Source organism: Oncorhynchus masou, chromosome 19 (genome assembly GCF_036934945.1).
Source record: "Oncorhynchus masou masou isolate Uvic2021 chromosome 19, UVic_Omas_1.1, whole genome shotgun sequence".
NCBI classification, from domain to species: domain Eukaryota; kingdom Metazoa; phylum Chordata; class Actinopteri; order Salmoniformes; family Salmonidae; genus Oncorhynchus; species Oncorhynchus masou.
Genome location: NC_088230.1, coordinates 10,592,383 through 10,608,759, shown reverse-complemented (window position 1 = coordinate 10,608,759; position 16,377 = coordinate 10,592,383). Strand labels below are relative to the sequence as shown.

The following is a 16,377-nucleotide window of genomic DNA, read 5'->3' as shown; positions in this document are numbered from 1 at the left end:
AATAACGAACCTGTGGCCCTGCCAAAGCGTGCCACGCTGCCAACAGATGAACTGCCGGTAGGCAGCATGCCTGTACTCTGCATGGTCTTCTCCCTGTTCCTCGCTTTCAACCAGGGATAACAGATCATTCCTATAACCCTGATGTTCCTTAGGTTTCCAGGCTTCAGGCAGTATGTGTATGTGTGTGGCATTGTACTGAAAGAGGTATTTGGCCCCCCACCGCAGCCCTTCTTCTCAAAGTCAGTTGGCATTTTCACCACACCTGCCACAGGTGCACCAAAAATCAAATCGAATCAAAGTTGATTTGTCACGTGCGTCGAATACAACAGTGAAATGCTTACTTACAGGCTCTAACCAATAGTGCAAAAAGGGCCTCCCCCCACATCTCCACCACCGCCCTGGTTAGCCTGGATGTCCTCTCCAGCATCAGCATCAAGACATCATGCCTCTCTCTCTATACGACAGCTATTTATGACACAACTAAAGTTAATGAGTAAAAATAAGAGCTATATTTCCTGGTTGACATGAGTACCGGAGTTGACAATCTGGTCTAGATTTGGTTTAGACTAATCAGACATGGTGTAATGTGGCTTACAAACCTCCACCAGTGCACTTCTATCTTGACTATGATGATCAACTCTCTCCCTGTCAGCCAGGGATATTTCCCAGATTCTGAATCTGCCCCCTCTACCTCTTCCCCTGTTCCCTCCCCTGGAACTGGTTGATCCTCTTGCTCTACTCATTACATGGGCCCCTGTCTCTACACTGGCCCTCAGCATTCCTCCAAGGACCATTTGACATCTGCCCCTGGCTTTCTCTCTCTGTGTAGGCTTCTCTGTGCCATGTTCAAGCAACAGATTGTCCGAAAGGGAATAATTCAAGAATCAGGATCCGCCAAGTACATTTACATGTACCAAAAATTTGACCTGGTGAAATGGTGCTGCCAACAATTGACAGAAAATATACTCTTTGTATAAATAACAATTAGTCGATGGTAATAGTATTTACTGTAATTTGTTAACCAAGCCTTGACTGATAGGTAGCTAGCTAACTTAGCTACAACTATTGATAAATTCATGTGGTCATTAAATATTAGCTATATTACCTCGACACGATCTGCCATCTCTGATAATGTTAGTTCTTTGGATTTTTATGTTGTGGAAGAAAGACAAACGTGACTCATTAGCGAACAAAAATACACTCAATGTTTTCTAATACATGAAATGAAAACAAGCATTTTATATTACAATGAACCTAACTTTAGCTAACTGTTATTCTGCTCCCTAACTAGCTCCATAACTAATTTAGCCAGCTCGCTAGCCCACTAGTCTAGCCAACAGGCGGAACACAGCTAAACACCACAAAACATGCAGAACAGGTTATCAGAAACTACATATTTTCCAGAACAGAACAAAGTGTACAATACAATGCATAATGGCTCATCACATAAAATAATTGGATGTTTTATTCCAAAAGTACTTACCAGGATTATAGTCCGACTGGATTGGCTGCAAGGCTAAACTGCAATATGGCAGAGTGACAGTTGAGTTGTAAACATCACTCAGCACGTGAGCGAGATTACATATTGCCTACACTCGAGCCCTATGTCATCACCTCGCCTGGCTGAGAAATCAACTGAAAAATATTTTTAAAAACCTGAAGGGTGAATATTTAAAAAAAGCTTGGGTATTTCCAGTGCTGTGGCATCAAAGCATTGAATAGGTATAGTTAAGCCGTAATATCTCTTATTTGGGAGATATAAACCAAAATAGAAAGTGAATTATTTAATTTAGTGCTTACTGAGTCAGGTTTCATTAGAAGGAACCATGAATTCTGCTTTATATCAGAGAATTCGATCATGTAAGGCCATCTGTCTGGGAGCTGAATCTGAAGTGCAGCGGAGTCATGCAGCAAGACAAAGATCCAAAACACACAATCAGGTCGACACAATCAAATCTGAAAATGGCTAAAAAGCAACACATTTTAATTTTTGTAATGGCCTTTAGTCCAAATCCAGACCTAATCCCAATACAGATGTTGTGGCAGGACTTGGAAAGAGCAGTTCATGCTTGAAAATCCACAAATGTTGCTGAGGTTAAAGCAGTTCTGCATTGAAGAGTGGGCCAAAATTCCTCTACAGCAATGTGAGAGATTGATCAACAACTACAGGAAGCTTTTGGTTGTAGTCATTGCAGCTAATGGTGGCACAAGCAGTTATTGACCCCTCCTGTCTCAGCCTCCAGTATTTATACTGCAGTAGTTTATGTGTCTGGGGGCTAGGGTTAGTCTGCTATATCTGGAGTATTTCTCCTATCTTATCCGGTGTCCTGTGTGAATTTTAGTATGCTCTCTCTAATTCTCTCTTTCTTTCTTTCTTTCTTTCTTTCTCTCTCTCGGAGGACCTGAGCCCTAGGACCATGCCTCAGGACTACCTTGCATGATGACACCTTGCTGTCCCCAGTCCACCTGGCCGTGCTGCTGCTCCAGTTTCAACTGTTCTGCCTGCGGCTATGGAACCCTGACCTGTTCACCGGACGTGCTACCTGTCCCAGACCTGCTGTTTTCAACTCTCTAGAGACAGCAGGAGCAGTAGAGATAGTCTCAATGATCGGCTATGAAAAGCCAACTGACATTTACTCCTGAGGTGACCTGTTGCACCCTCAACAACTACTGTGATTATTACTATTTGACCATGCTGGTCATTTATGAACATTTGAACATCTTGTTCTGTTATAATCTCCACCCGGCACAGCCAGAAGAGGACTGGCCACCCCTCATAGCCTGGTCCCTCTCTAGGTTTCTTCCTAGATTTTGGCCTTTCAAGGGAGTTCTTCCTAGCCACTGTGCTTCTACACCTGCATTGCTTGCTGTTTGGGGGTTTAGGCTGGGTTACTGTACAGCACTTTGAGATATCAGCTGGTGTAAGAAGGGCTATATAAATATATTTGATTTTGATTTGATTTGAAGAGGGCGAATACCTTTTTTACACAGGGGCTTTGGGTGTTGCATAACTTTGTTTAATAAATTAAATAAGTATGTAATTGGTGTATTATTTGTTCCCTCTGGTTCCCTTTATCTAATATTAGGTTTTGGAAGATCTGATAACATTCAGTGACAGAAATACACAAAAATAGAGAAAATCAGAAAGGGGGCAAATACTTTTTCACAGCACTGAATATGACCATGGCCAGTTCTGCTGTCTTGTGAAAGACTCAAGTCTTCAATTGCTTCAATTGAGAAATGTTGACCAAATCAGCTGTCCCAGAGCTACCAAACCTTATTCAACTTGTCAATTAATACAATATTAACACCTATGGAATTTTAACAAATATCGTGTTAAACCATAATAAAAAAAACTGTATTGTTCTTGAAAAGGTTATATTTAGAGCCTTTAAAGGTTGGGCTCCTGAGAGGGGCAGCATTCTAAGGCACTGCATCTCAGTGCACGAGGTGTCACGACAGTACTTGGGTCAAATCCAGGCTGCATCACATCTCATAGGGAGTCCCATAGGGCGGGGAACAATTGGCCAGGGTAGGCCATCATTGTAGATAAGAATTTGTTCTTTTAACTGACTTGCCTAGTTAAATAAATAAAAATATAGAACCATTCTCCATGAATGTTCTATAAAGAACAAATAAAACTGCCTTTTTATGGTTCTTTATAGAACCTTATGGAACTGTTCTTTATAGCGCCATAAACATTCCATGTAGAATCTTATGAACATGGTTCTTTATAGAACCTTACAAAAAGGGTTCTATATAGCACCACCATCTGCTATGGTTAGCCTACAAGCCAAATAACCCTTATTTGGCACTATATATGACGTTTTTTTCTGTGTGTATTTATGAAAGAATAACATTATGATTGGGGGTATTTGGGCCATTTGAAAACATAAAATTCAAACACAAATAAAGCAAGTGACATGTGAAATGATATTGCAAAACTCTGACTCAGACTAGTGGCCTGTGTGTCGCCCTCGCAATTTTACGGAGGACCGAAAATCACTTTGTTAAATGCTGTTAAATGCAAGCATGTTCAATCTTGAATCACTTAAATATATTTATATTAAAATATCTAGGCCTAATGTTTTAACTATGACTCCAAATGTGACATTTCAACCAATGCATTTTGCATCATCTTCTGAATGCACGCTTATAGACCCACTTATCGTTTCATTACCCTGTAAAAAAAAATGTCGTTAGATTGAATGTGCGACAAAGAGGACGATAATGCGCAATATGCGGTCAATGTTGGTCAAAGTTTAGATGGAACCCTGACTATAATAGTGTTGTTGCGGGCGAATGAGCGCTTCCTCTCAGTCTCTAACTGCCTGTCTCTCCTGCGGTTACCGAGACGCAGGCTGGTCGTGCCACCTAAATACCTCAACCAGCTATCTGCTGCTCTGCGTTATCCCCTTTGTGCCGCGGTGTACAGCTTGTGTGATTGTTGCAGAGGATTAGGCTACTCGTTTCTACAAGGTTTTGCTCGGAGCGCAAAATTATCCGGTATAGGTGTTTTGCCAAAAATCTACTAATTCTGAATTGAACAATAGGCTATTGCCTTTTAATTAATTTGTCCTTGTATGCTTTTAATCCTGTGCTATTTTTCAAGTATTTTAAGGAAGAATGGAAATCGATTCAAGTAAAGACGAATTACGATAGATCAGAACTATAGATTACAGTAGAATTGAGTGAGCGTTCGAGTTTGATTGAAATAACTCAACATAGCCTACATTTGACCAGTTTCGCTGCACCAATATAGTGCCCGTCTTTCAAACTGCTGAGAGACTGGAGAGGTTGTCTCGCACTGAATGAGTCGCTTTGGAACGCGCGCTATCCACAGAGCGAGCCGGTGATGAAAAAGGTCGGGATTGCGATCAGTAGGCTAGCCTATATTGGAAATTAAAAACGATTTTGGAATAATGGTGAAGTGAAAATAAGAACGCCGAAGATGCAACATCTCCTTGATAGAATACACGATGGACAAACGCCTTCCATGAACGGTAAGAAAAGCACCTGTCCGTTTTGGGTGAGGTTGAATCATTATCAAGTCGTTAGAATGGCACATTGAAAAGTCCATTAATTTGTCTAAACATACTTTGTCATGCCCTTATGCATAGTCAATTATTATCAACATGTTCTATTAATTTGTGGCAAATCATGGTGCCATTATTGGCTAAATATTTTGATGTTAGATGGAATTACTCTTGTTGTTGTTTAGGATATATTTCTGCATTGTATCATTTTTAACCCGCGCCCCTACCCTAGTCGCATCCATGCCCCATTGATAAGCTATTGTAGCCTGAAACATTAACTAATATTCAACACCCATGATCAAACCCGAATGTAAGATAACAATACCCATATTCATTCAGATTTTCGATTATTTCATAGAAAGGCAAAGATACAAGTATACGTTTTTAGGGGACATATGAAAGGAGAATGGAATTGGACATGATTATTATCTTAGTAAGAACCCAGTGCAGATGAACGGCAGTTATTGTATGATTAACGAAGATTTCTAAATGCATGTTACTGACTATCTGGGCATGTTAACAATTTGGAGCCATCTTTGACCTTAACATATGAACCAATTTTGCACTCTCCTGTGCATGAATGCATAATACACACGTGACCCAGACTAAAGAGTGAACTGCTTGCATGGCTGGAATTTCTGGTGACCTTTCATCAATCTATTAAGATTAGTCAACTTGTGAAAGCAACACTACTGGATACTGGGTTTATGGTACTTGCAGAGTACTCCTAGTATTCACTAGTTCTTGAAAATGACTCCCTATTTCACACATTGAAGTACTTCTGGGAAAGTAATCTGATTCAAAGTGTGGAGTCATCCTGAATAGGATGGGTTCCATTTAGTGGTGTGGATGGAAAGAGCACCATTGAAAAGAAACACCAAAAAATGTGTTGGGTATTGATGTAGCCCATTCTTTTTACTCTCCATTTGAAGCGCTTATGCAATTAAGTCATTTGTCCAATTTGTACATGCCCATGCCTGCATTTGCCACAAGTCATTTGCCCAATTTGTATCATTCTAATGTGTTTTTTAGGGCTGGCCGATATATTGTATTTTAAGGTGTTTTAAGGTATGCATCCATAAACCGGTATGGATTTTTACAATACCAACTATAAATCTATTTAGATCAAATTTTAAATAAATTAGAAGTTCTACACATTGGATCACTTCACTGTCAGTTTTTATCCCCTGCCAAGGGATAATCTGCAGTGGAAGGTGGCCGAGCCACCTCGATGTTTGTAACACCATGGGACATCCTGAAAATGGGTTCTTCTCGCGGACACCTCTGTAGCTTCTGAACGGTTTGGCCTAGAAACTGCAAGTCCCACGGGACTCGTCTGAATTCGGTACCGTCAAAGTGCCAACTTCTGTTTGTAGCGTCCAAACCGTTTGGGCTTCAAAGTTTCGTGACCCTCCCCTCTAATGGCTTAGACTCTTAAGAATCAAAGGGATACTTTCGGATTCTGGCAATGAGTCCCTTTATCTACTTCCCCAGAGTCAGATGAACTCTTGGACACTATTGGCATGCTTCTGTGTCCAGTATCTAGTTGATGACCTGCACTCTCCTTTCAAACGCCATGCAGCCGCAAGTTCAAGAATGTGTGAAGAAAAATAATGAGCACCTTCCACAATATGTTCTCCAAACCTCCAGTTCTGCTTCTAAGATAGTTGTGGCACTGCTCCTAGATTCTCAGTCCTGCCAGAGCTGTGTGTGTCAGTCCACAGATGGGTTGGTCAGTACAGTATGTGTGAAGGTTTTTACAGAGGGAAGAAATCCCTGCGAATACTAGGCCAACAATAGCTTTAATACCTGTACTGTGCATGCAGGAACACTAACTCCTTCTCTCTGGCGGTGCTAGCTGTTCATGGCCAGAGCTCACTGCAACATCACGTCAGGCCATGCAGAAGGAAAGGGAACCTCGCTATAGTGCTTACTGCGAACCCACTGTCTGCTGTTTTAAGAGATGGCGTTTGCCTCACAGGGATTAGAGGCGTGCCTCTAATTGACTTAGCATGAACCATTTTACACCATACAACTCACAAGCACACTCCAAACCCATGGTGACACATGCATGGAGATCCTAGCTCAAATCACCATGATGTGGTGGAGAGGTTAAGTGACAGCCAATAAGACCAGAGCCAGATTCCGTCATTTTAAAATGTATGCTGCCTTGTGTGTGAAACAAATGCTGGGCTTAGCCCAATCAAACTGCTAATCTCTTGGTAATCACATATTAGGTACCCCACGTGAGTTTTGTTTACATTTAAGGTAGGCAACATTGAATATGTGCCTTGTATCTTTACTGCAAAACATTCAATATACTTGAAACCATCAGGGAACCGATTTTCTTTATAAGACATCTGTATTGCTAACTCATGCATTCATATGAATCCATCCCCTCCTCTCCCATCTGTATCTTGGGTGCCTATGTGTATATACTGTACATACAGCAGTTCTGTAAACAGTCACATATTCTTATAATTGTCTTCAAATTACTACATTACAACCATTCTAATAAGTATACTTGATTCCTTATGCAGTTGTCATTTTTGGTCAATTGAATCAAATTGAATTACTTAATTTTTCAAGAAGAACTTCAGTATTCATTGTGAAATGTCCTGCGGGTTGGGTTGGATGGCACCGACGCAGACAGGTCTTTGGGCTCTCAAATAACACCTCTCTAAGCAGCCCCTGGGCTGGGCCTCTCAGAGGATCTGCTGGCTATAAATAATGGCACATATGTTGCCATGCTTCTGGCTGACGCACGCTAAGCCCCATCCTTAGCTGCCTGCACAGTACACTGGGACACACAGTACAGAGAGCTCAATGCATGCACTGCTGTGTGGTATGACTGAGGAGCTGAGTGATAGGACTACGTGTGTGTGAATGGTGTGTGTGTTTGTGTGTGTGTTTGTGCGTGCGTGCGTGTGTGCGTGTGTGTGTGTGTGTGTGTGTGTGTGTGCGTGCGTGCGTGCGTGTGTGTGTGTGTGTGTGCGTGCGTGCGTGTGTGTGTGTGTGTGTGTGTGTGTGTGTGTGTGCGTGCGTGCGTGCGTGTGTGTGTGTGTGCGTGCGTGCGTGTGTGTGTGTGTGTAGGGTATTGGGGGGTGACATAGGCCTCAGGCGTGCCTCCCTCTATCTCTTCATCTTTCTCGTCATATTTGTCATTCTTGTTTTATCACTATAACCTCACCCTATCACTGTTGTTTTCTTCATCTCCTTTCTCTCTTACCCTCACCTCTCTACACCCACCCCTTCCTTTTCCTCCCACCCAGCTTGCACTCCTGACTGGCAGACTCTTAACCTGTCAGAGAAAGAGGTTACTGCCACTTTGTTTTGCCAAATATATTTCAGAGAATTTTATAGGCCCATCAGCAGAAGGAAACAATAGCATCACCATGGGACATGTAAAGACTGCTTGGTGTGCTAAGCACTGATATAATGAAAATAACATTACAGTTTTAAAACACAACACCAACCACAGGGACACACACACAATTACTACAAAAATGCTGGCCAACAGGCCGGATATCAGGTGTAAGATGGGACAAAAAAATTCATTCACAAGCTTTTCAGCTACAGGCATTCCCACAATGTCCATATACCAAGTTATAGTGAGTTAACACTTTCATTGATGGTGTAAATTCCTCCTGTAAATAAGGCATTTATAACACTTTTGATAATGCAACACCCATTAAGTTGTGATGACTGGTTTCATAAAGGGTATTATTAAAGGCCTTATGTATACCCCCTTGAAGTAATGTATTTTTGTTATAGCATGGTTGGAACAAATAACAAAGAGTAGCGTCATCTGATAGCAAAAATATGGTTAAATAGGAATTTATATCGGTCCTGCTCTAAAACGCAGCATGCATTTCAAAAGAGTGACAACATCGCTGGTCCATCAAATAATTGTCATATACATTACTCTTACAGAATTTTCACTTGGGCGAGGATATTGGACAATGAAAGCCTATTGGAGGATAACGTTTATCTACGACAGAAGAATTTATAACTGACTTTTTCCAACATAACATAGTAGGTAGAGCAGATCCCCTTATTGTATGGGACACTTTTAAATGTGACTTTAGTGGCCATGCAATTCAATACTCATCTCTAAAACAAAAGCAATTTAGGTCAAAAGAGTCCATATTAACAAAGGAAATAAAAGGACTAACAGTACAGATATATAGCAATACAAAATGTACCATAGAGGCACGTAATGTGTTAGAGGAAAAACAAAAAGAAATTGAGGAACTTATTCAAGAAAGATAAAGTGCAATGTACTATAAAAAAAAATAAGTGAACTGATGGAATATTGGGGGAAAATGCACCAAATTCCTTTAAGATTTTCAACTTAGAAATGCTACCAAAAATAATTTACAGAAACTTCTTACAAACGTTATAGTCATCCATGATTCACCATTCAATATTTTGAAAGAGGACGCAAAGTACTTTAAACATATGCTTTCGTTTCAGTCTCCTTCATTTCCACTAAGCAAATTCATTGTATGGATTTGTTTCTATTAATAATGTAAAACTAACATCTGTACAGAAAGACTCATGTGAAGGCCAAATTGCAGAGGCGGAACTTCTTGATGTAATTAAAGCCTTTAAGTCCGGGAAAACTCCAGGGCTGGATGGCATACCAGTTGAGGTATACCAAACCTTTTTTATGTACTCAGAGGACCAATATTAGTATGTTTTATCCACTCCTATGGCCATTTTTTGATGATCAGATACTCAACAAGAAAGTCTGATTTAATTATTACTGAAACAGGGGGAAAAAAATCTAGGCCATTTAGCAAAATGCATAGCGCATATACTGTAATTTAAAAGGTATTGTTGGATATTATTCATCCTAATCAGTTTTTTACACGGATGATGGGTTGAAGATAATATAAGACAAGTACTGGAAACTATAATATATAACACAAATATAACACTATGAAAAATCTGGGAAACCAGGCCTGCTGACTTTGAAAAGTATTTTGAAATGTATATATAAATGCCTGGAATATTTCAATTTTGGATATTCTTTTATGCAATGGGTTAAAGTTATGTATAGTAACCACATGTGTAAAATAGTAAATAATGGCTACATCTCAGAAAGTATTAAACTGTCAAGAGGAGTTAAACAAGGTTGTCCACTATCGACATGTCTACATACTGTATTATGGCCATCGAAATGTTAGCTTTAAAATCAGATCCAACAATAATATCAAGGGTCTAGAAAGCCACGGCTTAAAAGCAAAGTTGTCATTGTACGCTGATGATTCATGTTTTCTTTTGAATCCACAATTTAGATTCCTCCAAGGATCTTAGATACTTTTTATAACCACTCTGGATTACAACCAAATTATGATAAGTATACTATATTACTTATTGGATCACAAAGAAATACAACTTGTGTAGTTTACCAATTAAACGGTCTGACGGTGATGTGGACATACTTGGTATTCAAAAAAATGATCTCGCTACAATACATTTTTATAGAAAGTTAGTAACAATAGGTCCGATCTTGCTACTATGGAAAGAAAAATACCTATCTATTTGTGGAAAAATCACCCTGATTAACTCTTTAGTCATATCGTAATTTACAGTTGAAGACGGAAGTTTACATACACCTGAGTTTCATAATTCCTGACATTTAATTCTAGTAAAAATTCCCTGTCATAGGTCAGTTAGGAACACCACTTTATTTTAAGAATGTGAAATGTCTGAAAAATATTAGAGAGAATGATTTATTTCAGCAGTTATTTATGGGGTGAATTTATCAGTGAATTATAAGATAAATAATCTGTTGGTAAACAATTGTTGGAATGTCCTAACCAACTTGCCAAAACTGTAGTTTTTTAACAATAAATTTGTGGAGTGGTTTGAAAACGAGTTTTAATGACTCCAACCTAAGTGTATGTAAACTTCAACTGTACCTATTTGCTTATGGCCTTACCTACACCTAGCGACGGGTTTTAAATTATATGAGCAAAAAATCTTTCCCTTCATTTGGAACGGCAAACCAGACAAAATTAAACGGGCCTGTTTGTAGAATTAATATGAGCAGATTAAATATTAAAGCATTAGACCTCTCACTTACGGCTTCAGTCATACAAAAGTCGTACTTATTAAATCCAAACTGGTACTCTAGCAAATTAGTAAGAATGTCTCACCGAATGTTCAAGAATGGCCTTTTTCCCTTCATTCAGATTACAACCTCTCACTTTCAGTTTATTTCAAATGTAATCTCATCTATATATGTATATATTTACAAAACATTACATGGGGGATTGGAAATGATGCAGACAGTCACATTGGTGGAAGCTACAATCTTTCTGCAAAATTAAAGCTGATCTACCCCATTAAAAATGTAAAACAAATGTAGCCACCTTAAAGGAGCCTTTTTATATCTATACACTGCCTTTCGTGTTCCATATTGCTAAGCAGTTTGTCAAAGCTGAGCTCTTGTGCATTGGCACAAATTATTTATCATGGTGTATATTAGTGATAGTGCAGAGATGACATCCTCCCTTCATTTTAACTCTCTAAAGTGTTATGTGCTGTGAAGATATACAATGCCTTCGGGAAGTATTCAGACGCCATTACTTTTTCCACATTTTGTTACATTACAGCCTTATTCTAAAATAGATTAAATAAATACAAATCCTCAGGTATCTACATACAATACCCCACAGTGATGAAGATAAAAAAAAACAGGTTTTAAAACTTTTGGGAAAATGTCATAAAAAAAAACAACTGAAATACCTTATTTACATAAGTATTCAGACCGTTTGATATGAGACTTGAAATTGATCTCAGGTGCATCCTGTCTCCATTGATCATCCTCGAGATGTTTCTACAATTCAATTGATTGGACATGATTTGGAAAGGCACATGTGCATGTCAGAGCAAAATCCAAGCCCTGAGGCTAAAGGAATTGTCCGTAGAGCTCAGAGACAGGATTGTGTCAAGGCACAGATCTGGCGAAGGGTAAAAAAAAACATTTCTGCAGCATTGAAGAGCCCAAGAACACAGTTGCCTCTATCATAAATTGAAGACGTTTGGAACCACGTTTGGAACCACCAAGACTCTACTTGGAGCTGAGCGATTGGGGGAGAAGGGCCTTAGTCAGGGAGGTGACCAAGAACCCGATGGCCACTCTGACAAAGCTCTGGAGATCCTCTGTGGAGATGGGAGAACCTTCCAGAAGGACAACAATCTATGCCGCACTCGGGCCAATCGGGCCCTTGTGGTAGAGTGGCCAGACGGAAGCCACTTCTCAGTAAAAGGCACATGACAGCCTGCTTGGAGTTTTCCAAAAGGCACCTAAAGACTCTCAGACCATGAGAAACAAGATTATCTCTGGATGAAACCTGGCACCACCCCTATGGTCAAGCATGGTGGTGGCAGCATCATCCTGTGGGGATGATTTTCAGCAGCAGGGACTGCGAGACTAGTCAGGGCCGAGGACAAGATGAACAGAGCAAAGTGCAGAGAGATCCTTGATGAAAACCTGCTCCAAGAGCTCTCAGGACCTCAGACTGAGGCAAAGGTTTCCCTTCCAACAGCACAACATTTAACATTACATTTAAGTCATTTGGCAGACGCTCTTATCCAGAGCGACTTACAAATTTGTGAATTCACCTTATGACATCCAGTGGAACAGCCACTTTACAATAGTGCATCTAAATCATTTAAGGGGGGGGTGAGAAGGATAACTTTATCCTATCCTAGGTATTCCTTAAAGAGGTGGGGTTTCAGGTGTCTCCGGAAGGTGGTGATTGACTCCGCTGTCCTGGCGTCGTGAGGGAGTTTGTTCCACCATCGAGGGGCCAGAGCAGCGAACAGTTTTGACTGGGCTGAGCGGGAACTGTACTTCCTCAGTGGTAGGGAGGCGAGCAGGCCAGAGGTGGATGAACGCAGTGCCCTTGTTTGGGTGTAGGGCCTGATCAGAGCCTGGAGGTACTGCGGTGCCGTTCCCCTCACAGCTCCGTAGGCAAGCACCATGGTCTTGTAGCGGATGCGAGCTTCAACTGGAAGCCAGTGGAGAGAGCGGAGGAGCGGGGTGACGTGAGAGAACTTGGGAAGGTTGAACACCAGACGGGCTGCGGCGTTCTGGATGAGTTGTAGGGGTTTAATGACACAGGCAGGGAGCCCAGCCAACAGCGAGTTGCAGTAATCCAGACGGGAGATGACAAGTGACTGGATTAGGACCTGCGCCGCTTCCTGTGTGAGGCAGGGTCGTACTCTGCGGATGTTGTAGAGCATGAACCTACAGGAACGGGCCACCGCCTTGATGTTAGTTGAGAACGACAGGGTGTTGTCCAGGATCACGCCAAGGTTCTTAGCGCTCTGGGAGGAGGACACAATGGAGTTGTCAACCGTGATGGCGAGATCATGGAATGGGCAGTCCTTCCCCGGGAGGAAGAGCAGCTCCATCTTGCCGAGGTTCAGCTTGAGGTGGTGATCCGTCATCCACACTGATATGTCTGCCAGACATGCAGAGATGCGATTCGCCACCTGGTCATCAGAAGGGGGAAAGGAGAAGATTAATTGTGTGTCGTCTGCATAGCAATGATAGGAGAGACCATGTGAGGTTATGACAGAGCCAAGTGACTTGGTGTATAGCGAGAATAGGAGAGGGCCTAGAACAGAGCCCTGGGGGACACCAGTGGTGAGAGCGCGTGGCGAGGACGACCCTAAGCACACAGCCAAGACAATGTAGAATTGGCTTCAGGGCAAGTCTCTGAATGTCCTTGAGTGGCCCAGCCAGAGCCCGGACTTGAACCCGATCGAACATCTCTGGAGAGACCTGAAAATAGCTGTTCAGCAACGCTCCCCATCCAACCTGGCAGAGCTTGAGAGGATCTGCAGAGAAGAATGTGAGAAACTCTACAAATACTGGTGTGCCAAGCTTGTAGTGTCATACCCAAGAAGACTTGATGCTGTAATCGCTGCCAAAGGTGCTTCAACAAAGTACTGAGTAAAGGGTTTGAATACTTAGAGTATGTAAATGTAATATATATTTTTTTATTTATTTTTTTAGCAACAAGTTCTAAAACCCATTTTTGCTTCGTCATTATTGTGTGTTGATTGATGAGGGAAAAAACTATTTAATACGTTTTAGAATAAGGCTGTAACGTAACAAAATTTGGAAAAAGTCAATCTGTCTGAATTCTCTCTGAAGGCACTGTATGCTGTTGCTAGGATGTGTTCACTCTCATCTCTGGGTTGAGTGTTGTTTGGTGCTGTGTCATGAATGGTCAGAGTGTCCTTACTGTTGTGCTTGCCAGTGGAGGCTGCTAGCCTGAATGTCAGTCAGAGCAGAAAAGGCATTAGACTAAAAGGCTCAAGAGATGAAGTATCCCCTGCACAGCACAGACAGGCACTGCACTCAACTATATAGGCCTAGCCTGGTCTTCCTAACTGCCTTATTCGTCATGTTGGACAAGACAGCAGCAAGTCTAATTTGTCATTACAGCCACTACAATGTTTCCTCATCAGCCATTTATTCTGTCCTTGGACCAGTAGCATCCCTAAAACTGGGATTAGAAGGTCATGCCTGCCAGCCCACTCCATCACCCAGTGTACAGAAACATGTATGGGTGGAGAGGGGTATTCAAACAAAGGCATGGAGGTGAATTATACACAGGGCGAAGTGTTTGGTTTAGCCTGGTTCCAGGTCTTGCCAAATCCTATGGTTATCATCACTATTTGGCAACAGAAACCGATTTGGGACCAGGCATGTTTGGTTTGTCCTCAGTGTCGAGCAGGAGGTCATGTGACCTCTGAGTCATCCAGAGGTGGAAGTAATGAGCCTTTCAGGCGAGGGTTCAGGTGGCAGTCGAGAGATGAGTTCGGATTGGTCTGCCATATAGAAGACTTCTGTCTATTTGAGCTCGTTAGTAAGTAAACGCCTGCAAAAAAGCGTAATGAAATTGTTGCCAGCAGAGCTGGTTCGGCTGTTTTTATGTTATCCAATCATCGGCCAGAGCGTCAACTGTACGCTCCGAGAGTGAAACGAGATTGGTGGGGCTAAAGCTTAAGAGGGTGTGAACGATGCTGAATGGGTGTAGACAAAGAAGATCTCCTCACTAGATACCAAAACATTCAAAGGCCATTTTCTCAAAAGTGAGTTTACAAGTTGATCAACTTTAAAAGCAGAATTACTTTCCCATTTTACTCAAATGCAGTGAATGATATACCATTTTGTAGCTCTGAGTCTCTACAATAAAATAGTTTAACATGATTTTTGAATGACTTCCTCATACAAACGTCATCCTCACCCTCCATTTGGCAAATCAGACCATAATTATATCCTCCTGATTCCTGCTTACAAGCAAAACATTAAAGCAGGGAGCACCAGTGACTAGATCAATAAAAAAGTGGTCAGATAAAGCAGATGCTAAACTACAGGATCGTTTTGCTACAAGACTGGAATAAGTTCCGGGATTCCTCCGATGGCAGTGAGGAGTACACAACATCAGTCATTGGCTTCATCAATAAGTGCATCGTTGACGTCATCCTCACAGTGACCGTACATACATACCCCAACCAGGAGCCATGGATTACAGGCAACATCTGTACCGAGCTAAAGGCTAGAGCTGCCCCTTTCAAGGAGCGGGACTCCAACCTGGAAGCTTATAAGAAATCCAGCTATGCCCTCCGACGAACCATCAAACAGGCAAAGCATCATTACAGGACTAAGATTGAAATCGTACTACACCGGCTCTGACGCTCGTCGGATGTGGCAGGGCTGGCAAACCAATATAGACTACAAAGGGAAGCACAGCCGAGAACTACTCAGTGACACGAGCCTACCAGAGTAGCTAAACTACTTCTATGCTCACTTCGATGCAAGTAACACTGAAAAATGCATGAGTGCACCAGCTGTTCTGGAAGACTGTGTGATCACAGACCTTTAAACAGGTTAACATTCACAAGGCCGCAGGGCCAGACGGATTACCAGGATGTGTACTGCGAGCATTCACTGACTAACTGGCAAGTGTCTTCACTGACATTTTCAACCTCTCCCTGTCCATGTCTGTAATACCAACATGTTTTAAGCAGACCATCATCGTGCCTGTGCCCAAGAACACTAAGGTAACCTGCCTAAATGACTAAATGACTACCGTCTGTAGCCATGAAGTGCTTTGAAAGGCTGGGGATGGCTCACATAAACACCATTATCACAGAAACCCACTCCAATTTGCATACCACTCCAATTTGAATCATCAGCTTCACAGATGATTCAATCTCTATTGCACTACACACTGCCCGTTCCCACCTGGACAAAAGGAACACCTATGTGAGAATGCTATTCATTCACTACAGCTCAGCGTTCAAC

General features: G+C 41.6%; 1 protein-coding gene across 1 annotated transcript in view; it reads left to right on the top strand.

Moving 5' to 3' along the window:
• The first annotated feature begins 4,435 nt into the window (after window positions 1–4,435).
• The window catches only part of LOC135505794 (leucine-rich repeat and fibronectin type-III domain-containing protein 2-like), a 152,516-nt gene continuing 140,574 nt past the window's right edge, over window positions 4,436–16,377 (top strand). The window contains exon 1 of the mRNA XM_064924936.1: window positions 4,436–5,003. The gene's annotated coding sequence lies outside the window, so the exon portion shown is untranslated. The remainder of the gene's footprint in view (window positions 5,004–16,377) is intronic.